Here is a 7,500-nt window from a genome sequence, read left to right on the forward strand (position 1 = left end):
TGGAGGCTACCTTATACATGGACTATGGAAGTGCATTATAAAACATGGAGGACTATGTGGTGCAGTATAATATATGGAGAACTATGGGGTGAATTTTAATACATGGAGAACTATGGGAAATGCATTATAATTGAAGGGCTACTTTATACATGGAGGATTATGGGGGTGCATTATAATATATGGAGGGCTATGTATCTGCATTCTAATATATGAAGGGTTATGTGAGACCCTTTATACAATTATTTGGAAGGCTATGTGGGGGCTGTTACAGTATTTTGAGAACTTTATACAGGGGGGACAAAGATACAAGTATGGGATGGAAATGTTTTGTGCTGAGGGAAAAAGGCTCTTTCCCTCAGCAGCCAACTTTCCCATGCTCTGCTATACATCTCTCAGCACCCAGCTTTCCCATGTTCTGATATACATCTCTCAGCACCCAGCTTTCCCATGTTCTGATATACATCTCTCAGCACCCAGCTTTCTCATGCTCTGATATGGGAAAGCTGGGTGCTGAGGACAAGATAAATATCAGAACATAGGAAAGCTGGGTGCTGATAGAGGGATTTCAGGGTGCTGTGGGTGAGAGCCAAGTGTCAGCGTCATTATCCTGTACCCCGAGTGTCAGTGTCATTATCCCTTACCCCATACCTCCCAACCGTCCCGGATACAGCGGGACTTTCACGCTTTACGTTGTTTGTCCCGTTGCCACGATCGGGACGGCCGGCTCCCGGGCTCCGCCCACCCACTCTCTCTCCGCCTCCCTGCTTTTCCCTCCTACCATCCCAGTAGACGTGGCATAACAGAGAGGAGCGCTGCCTGTGCTGCTGCTGGTACAGTAAAATCTCCCCAGCGCTGATTTCCCTCCCTCCCCCCCCCTCACCCCCGGCCGGAGCCTCTCTGTGCGGTCGGCCGGCCGCCTGTCTGTGCGGTCGGCCGGCCGCCTGTCTGTGCGGGCGCCCCCCGGCCGCCTGTCTGTGCGGGCGCCCCCCGGCCGCCTGTCTGTGCGGGCGCCCCCCGGCCGCCTGTCTGTGCGGGCGCCCCCCTGCCGCCTGTCTGTGCGGGCGCCCCCCTGCCGCCTGTCTGTGCGGGCGCCCCCCTGCCGCCTGTCTGTGCGGGCGCCCCCCTGCCGCCTGTCTGTGCGGGCGCCCCCCTGCCGCCTGTCTGTGCGGGCGCCCCCCTGCCGCCTGTCTGTGCGGGCGCCCCCCTGCCGCCTGTCTGTGAAGGCGACCGGCCACCTCACTGTGTGGGCGACCGGCCGCCTCACTGTGGCTCCCTGCGTGTCCATGCTGGAGGCCCGCCGGCTGCCTGCGTGTCCATGCTGGAGGCCCGCCGGCTGCCTGCGTGTCCATGCTGGAGGCCTGCCGGCTGCCTGCGTGTCCATGCTGGAGGCCCGCCGGCTGCCTGCGTGTCCATGCTGGAGGCCCGCCGGCTGCCTGCGTGTCCATGCTGGAGGCCCGCCGGCTGCCTGCGTGTCCATGCTGGAGGCCCGCCGGCTGCCTGCGTGTCCATGCTGGAGGCCCGCCGGCTGCCTGCGTGTCCATGCTGGAGGCCCGCCGGCTGCCTGCGTGTCCATGCTGGAGGCCCGCCGGCTGCCTGCGTGTCCATGCTGGAGGCCCGCCGGCTGCCTGCGTGTCCATGCTGGAGGCCCGCCGGCTGCCTGCGTGTCCATGCTGGAGGCCCGCCGGCTGCCTGCGTGTCCATGCTGGAGGCCCGCCGGCTGCCTGCGTGTCCATGCTGGAGGCCCGCCGGCTGCCTGCGTGTCCATGCTGGAGGCCCGCCGGCTGCCTGCGTGTCCATGCTGGAGGCCCGCCGGCTGCCTGCGTGTCCATGCTGGAGGCCCGCCGGCTGCCTGCGTGTCCATGCTGGAGGCCCGCCGGCTGCCTGCGTGTCCATGCTGGAGGCCCGCCGGCTGCCTGCGTGTCCATGCTGGAGGCCCGCCGGCTGCCTGCGTGTCCATGCTGGAGGCCCGCCGGCTGCCTGCGTGTCCATGCTGGAGGCCCGCCGGCTGCCTGCGTGTCCATGCTGGAGGCCCGCCGGCTGCCTGCGTGTCCATGCTGGAGGCCCGCCGGCTGCCTGCGTGTCCATGCTGGAGGCCCGCCGGCTGCCTGCGTGTCCATGCTGGAGGCCCGCCGGCTGCCTGCGTGTCCATGCTGGAGGCCCGCCGGCTGCCTGCGTGTCCATGCTGGAGGCCCGCCGGCTGCCTGCGTGTCCATGCTGGAGGCCCGCCGGCTGCCTGCGTGTCCATGCTGGAGGCCCGCCGGCTGCCTGCGTGTCCATGCTGGAGGCCCGCCGGCTGCCTGCGTGTCCATGCTGAATGGGTGTGGATGGGGAGTGGATATGGGCGTGACTGTGAAATGGGTGTGGTTAGGGGGCGTGGCCTAAAAATTTGCCGCGGGTTGGGCTCAGTGTCCCAAGGTGGATCCTCCAGTCTCTAGACCGGCGGCTAGATCTGTAGTATCAGTGGCAGATGGCTCATCGCTCAAGGATGCCACTGACAGGCAGATAGAGCTCCTGATGAAATCCATCTATGAAGCCACAGGCGCGTCTTTTGCCCCGGCCTTTGCAGCAGTGTGGGCACTCCAAGCTATCTCAGCTTGTCTGTCTGAGATTAATGCGGTCACACGTACCTCTGCTCCGCAAGTTGCGTCTTTGACGTCTCAGGCGTCGGTATTTTCATCCTACGCCATGAATGCCGTCCTGGACTCTGCTAGCCGTACAGCGGTAGCGTCCGCCAATTCGGTGGCAGTTCGCAGGGCCATGTGGCTACGCGAATGGAAGGCAGACTCTGCTTCCAAGAAATTCTTTACCGGTTTGCCGTTTTCTGGCGACCGATTGTTTGGAGAGCGATTGGATGAAATTATTAAGCAATCCAAGGGAAAGGACTCGTCCTTACCCCAGTCCAAACCAAACAGACCTCAGCAACGGAAAATTCAATCGAGGTTTCGGTCCTTTCGGCCCTCAGCCAGAGCCCAATCCTCCTCGTCCAACTGGCCACAGAAGGGCCAGAGGAACTCTTATGCATGGCGGTCTAAGTCACGTCCACCAAAGACCGCCGGAGGCACTGTCTCCAAGGCGGCCTCCTCATGACTTTCGGGCTCCCCAAACCGCATCCTCGGTCGGTGGCAGGCTCTCCCGCTTTTGCGACGCCTGGTGGCCACATGTCCAAGACCGATGGGTGAGAGACATTCTGTCTCACGGTTACAGGATAGAGTTCAGCTCTCGTCCTCCGACTCGTTTCTTCAGAACATCTCCGCCCCCCGAGCGAGCCGATGCACTTTTTCAGGCGGTGAACACTCTGAAGACAGAAGGAGTCGTGATCCCCGTCCCCCTTCAGGAACGTGGTCGCGGGTTTTACTCCAATTTGTTCGTGGTGCCAAAAAAGGACGGATCATTCTGTCCCGTTCTGGACCTCAAACTGCTCAACAGACACCTGAGAACCAGACGGTTTCGGATGGAATCTCTCCGCTCAGTCATCGCTTCGATGTCCCAAGGAGACTTCCTAGCATCAATCGACATCAGGGATGCTTATCTCCATGTGCCGATTGCACCAGAGCATCAACGCTTCCTGCGTTTCGCCATCGGGGACGAACACCTTCAGTTTGTGGCACTGCCTTTCGGCCTGGCGACAGCCCCACGGGTCTTCACCAAGGTCATGGCATCCGTTGTGGCGGTCCTACACTCTCAGGGCCACTCGGTGATCCCTTACTTAGACGATCTCCTAGTCAAGGCACCCTCCCGGGTGGCATGTCAACACAGCCTGACCGTCGCTCTGGAGACTCTCCAGAGGTTCGGGTGGATCATAAATTTCCCAAAGTCAAAATTGACACCGACCCAATCACTGACTTACCTCGGGATGGAGTTTCACACTCTCTCAGCGATAGTCAAGCTACCGCTGGACAAACAGCGTTCGCTGCAGACAGGGGTGCACTCTCTTCTTCGGTGCCAGTCTCACCCCTTAAGGCGCCTCATGCACTTCCTGGGGAAGATGGTGGCAGCAATGGAAGCAGTCCCCTTTGCGCAGTTTCATCTGCGTCCACTCCAATGGGACATTCTCCGCAAATGGGACAGGAGGTCGACGTCCCTAGACAGGAACGTCTCTTTCCCTGGCAGCCAAAACCTCTCTTCAGTGGTGGCTTCTTCCCACTTCTCTGTCGAAGGGAAAATCCTTCCTGCCCCCATCCTGGGCTGTGGTCACGACGGACGCGAGTCTGTCAGGGTGGGGAGCGGTTTTTCTCCACCACAGGGCTCAGGGAACCTGGACTCCGACAGAGTCCTCCCTTCAGATCAATGTTCTGGAGATAAGGGCAGTGCATCTAGCCCTAAAGGCGTTCCACCGGTGGCTGGAGGGCAGGCAGATCCGCATACAGTCAGACAACGCCACGGCGGTCGCGTACATCAACCACCAGGGCGGCACGCGCAGCCGTCAAGCCTTCCAGGAAGTTCGGCGGATTCTGCTGTGGGCGGAGGCCACAGCCTCCACCATCTCCGCAGTTTACATCCCGGGCGTAGAAAACTGGGAAGCAGACTTCCTCAGTCGCCAGGGCATGGACGCAGGGGAATGGTCTCTGCACCCGGACGTGTTTCGAGAGATCTGTTGCCGCTGGGGAACGCCGGACGTCGATCTCATGGCGTCTCGGCACAACAACAAAGTCCTGGCATTCATGGCACGGTCTCAAGATCACAGAGCTCTGGCGGCGGACGCATTAGTTCAGGATTGGTCGCAGTTTCGACTTCCCTATGTGTTTCCTCCTCTGGCGATGCTGCCCAGAGTGTTACACAAGATCAGGTCCGACTGCCGCCGCGCCATCCTCGTCGCTCCAGACTGGCCGAGGAGGTCGTGGTACCCGGATCTGTGGCACCTCACGATGGGTCAACCGTGGGCAATCCCAGACCGTCCAGACTTGCTGTCTCAAGGGCCATTTTTCCATCTGAATTCTGCGGCCCTCAACCTGACTGTGTGGCCATTGAGTCCTGGCTCCTAGCGTCCTCAGGGTTATCTCAAGATGTCATTGCCACTAGGAGACAGGCCAGGAAACCAACGTCCGCCAAGATCTATCACAGGGCTTGGAGGATCTTCTTATCCTGGTGCTCTGATAAGGGTTTTACCCCCTGGCCGTTTGCCTTACCCACGTTTCTTTCCTTCCTTCAGTCCGGAATGGATAAGGGTTTGTCTCTCGGCTCTCTCAAAGGACAAGTATCGGCGCTTTCCGTGTTTTCAAAAGCGTCTAGCCAGGCTTCCGCAGGTCCGCACATTCCTGCAGGGAGTTTGCCACATAGTCCCACCTTACAAGCGGCCGCTGGAACCCTGGGATCTTAACAGGGTCCTAAGGGCTCTTCAGAAACCACCTTTCGAGCCACTGCGGGATGTTTCTTTATCACGTCTTTCGCAGAAGGTGGCTTTTCTAGTGGCAGTTACATCGCTCCGTAGAGTGTCTGAGCTAGCAGCGTTGTCATGCAAAGCCCCCTTCCTGGTTTTTCACCAGGATAAGGTGGTTCTGCGTCCGGTCCCGGAATTTCTCCCTAAGGTGGTATCTCCTTTTCATCTCAATCAGGATATCTCCTTACCTTCATTTTGCCCTCATCCATTTCACCAATGTGAAAAGGATTTGCACTTGTTAGATCTAGTGAGAGCTCTCCGGCTCTACGTGTCTCGCACGGCGCCCCTGCGCCGTTCTGATGCGCTCTTTGTCCTTGTCGCTGGCCAGCGTAAGGGGTCGCAGGCTTCCAAGTCAACCTTGGCTCGGTGGATCAAGGAACCGATTCTTGAAGCCTACCGTTCTTCTGGGCTTCCGATTCCTTCAGGGCTGAAAGCCCAATCTACCAGAGCCGTGGGTGCGTCCTGGGCACTGCGGCACCAGGCTACGGCTCAGCAGGTGTGTCAGGCAGCTACCTGGTCTAGTCTGCACACTTTCACGAAACACTATCAGGTGCATACCTATGCTTCGGCAGACGCCAGTCTAGGTAGGCGAGTCCTTCAGGCGGCTATTGCCCACCTGTAAGAGGGGGTCGTTTTTTCGACTCTTTTTCTCGAGGTATTCTTTTTCCCACCCAGGGACTGCTTTTGGACGTCCCAATTGTCTGGGTCTCCCAATGGAGCGACAAAGAAGAAGGGAATTTTGTTTACTTACCGTAAATTCCTTTTCTTCTAGCTCCTATTGGGAGACCCAGCACCCGCCCCTGTTCCCTTCGGGCTGTTGTTCTTTTGTGTACACATGTTGTTCATGTTGAATTGTTCTTTTGGTTCATGGTTTTCAGTTCTCCGAACATCCTTCGGATTGAATTTACCTTAGACCAATTTCTAAGTTTCCTCCTTCCTGCTTTTGCACCAAAACTGAGGAGCCCGTGAGGCACAGGAGGGTGTATAGGCAGAGGGGAGGGGTTACACTTTTTAAAGTGTAATACTTTGTGTGGCCTCCGGAGGCAGAAGCTATACACCCAATTGTCTGGGTCTCCCAATAGGAGCTAGAAGAAAAGGAATTTACGGTAAGTAAACAAAATTCCCTTCTTTTTGCAGTTTTTCCACTTTGAATTTTTTTTGCTGTTATCCTGTACACTATATGGTAAAACCTATGGTTTGATTTAAAAGTACAACTCGTCCCACAAAAAACAAGCCCTCATATGGCAAGTTTGACGGAAAAATAAAAAAGTTATGGCTCTCGGAAGAAGGGGAGCAAATAAACAAAAACTGAAAGTGCCCGGGGGAAATTCGGCAGTTTCTGCTAAACCCACCTCCCCCTCCATATTTGTTTAGTCTATTAAAAGGTTAAATTCGGATTAGCTGCTACAGAGCCATCAGATCTGCCCTTGAATACGGTTACTGAAGGTGCTAATTGCTTCCATGGCTTGGTACTCATCGGGCATGGGCATCTAGTACACAGAGTATTATGGTCAAGTAGGGCTACACAAATATGTAGGGGAGTTTCATGTTTTCTTAAGATAACACTGCATTTAGGCAGTTATATAAAATCGAAGTTAGTATAATCGAAACAAAAAAGGCTTATTTGGAAATCTTCTCTTTTTTTTTTTAGATTATTATTTTGTTTTGTCATCTTTTGTTTTGATCTGTTCTTAGCACTATATCGTGCAGAGAGCCATATAACCGCTATCAAAATGCAGCCAGGTGTTGTTGACCACAATTCTGCATAGATCTCCTGGCCTCCATACAAATGAGATGAACGTTGGCTGATCTTGTCGATTTCGACACCATTGTCCAATAGCGTTTATCATGATCTCCTGAAATTCGATTCTGATAGATTTGCTCAATTTAGCGTGAAAATTCAATCAGTCAAGAAGAAGTACGACTTTTCTATCTTCCTTCAATGTGATACTTTTATCTTCCTTTTGGAAGAAGGGTCTTCCATTTACTAGGCACTAGACACATTATGATTGCGTGTAAGGGTAATCACTCCAGTACAGTGTTAATACTGTACAATGGCATCGCGGCAAGCTCCGGTCACATGACAGTATGTCACCGGAGGTTGCCGCGATGCCATTGTACTG

The 7,500-nt window shown here is 55.9% G+C and overlaps 1 protein-coding gene across 1 annotated transcript in view; it reads left to right on the top strand.

The window, feature by feature from the left end:
- KIN (Kin17 DNA and RNA binding protein) overlaps positions 1-7,500 on the top strand; it is a 79,622-nt gene that overhangs the window by 70,632 nt on the left and 1,490 nt on the right. The gene's annotated exons all lie outside the window — the stretch shown is intronic.

Source organism: Anomaloglossus baeobatrachus, chromosome 4 (genome assembly GCF_048569485.1).
Source record: "Anomaloglossus baeobatrachus isolate aAnoBae1 chromosome 4, aAnoBae1.hap1, whole genome shotgun sequence".
In the NCBI taxonomy this organism is placed as follows: domain Eukaryota; kingdom Metazoa; phylum Chordata; class Amphibia; order Anura; family Aromobatidae; genus Anomaloglossus; species Anomaloglossus baeobatrachus.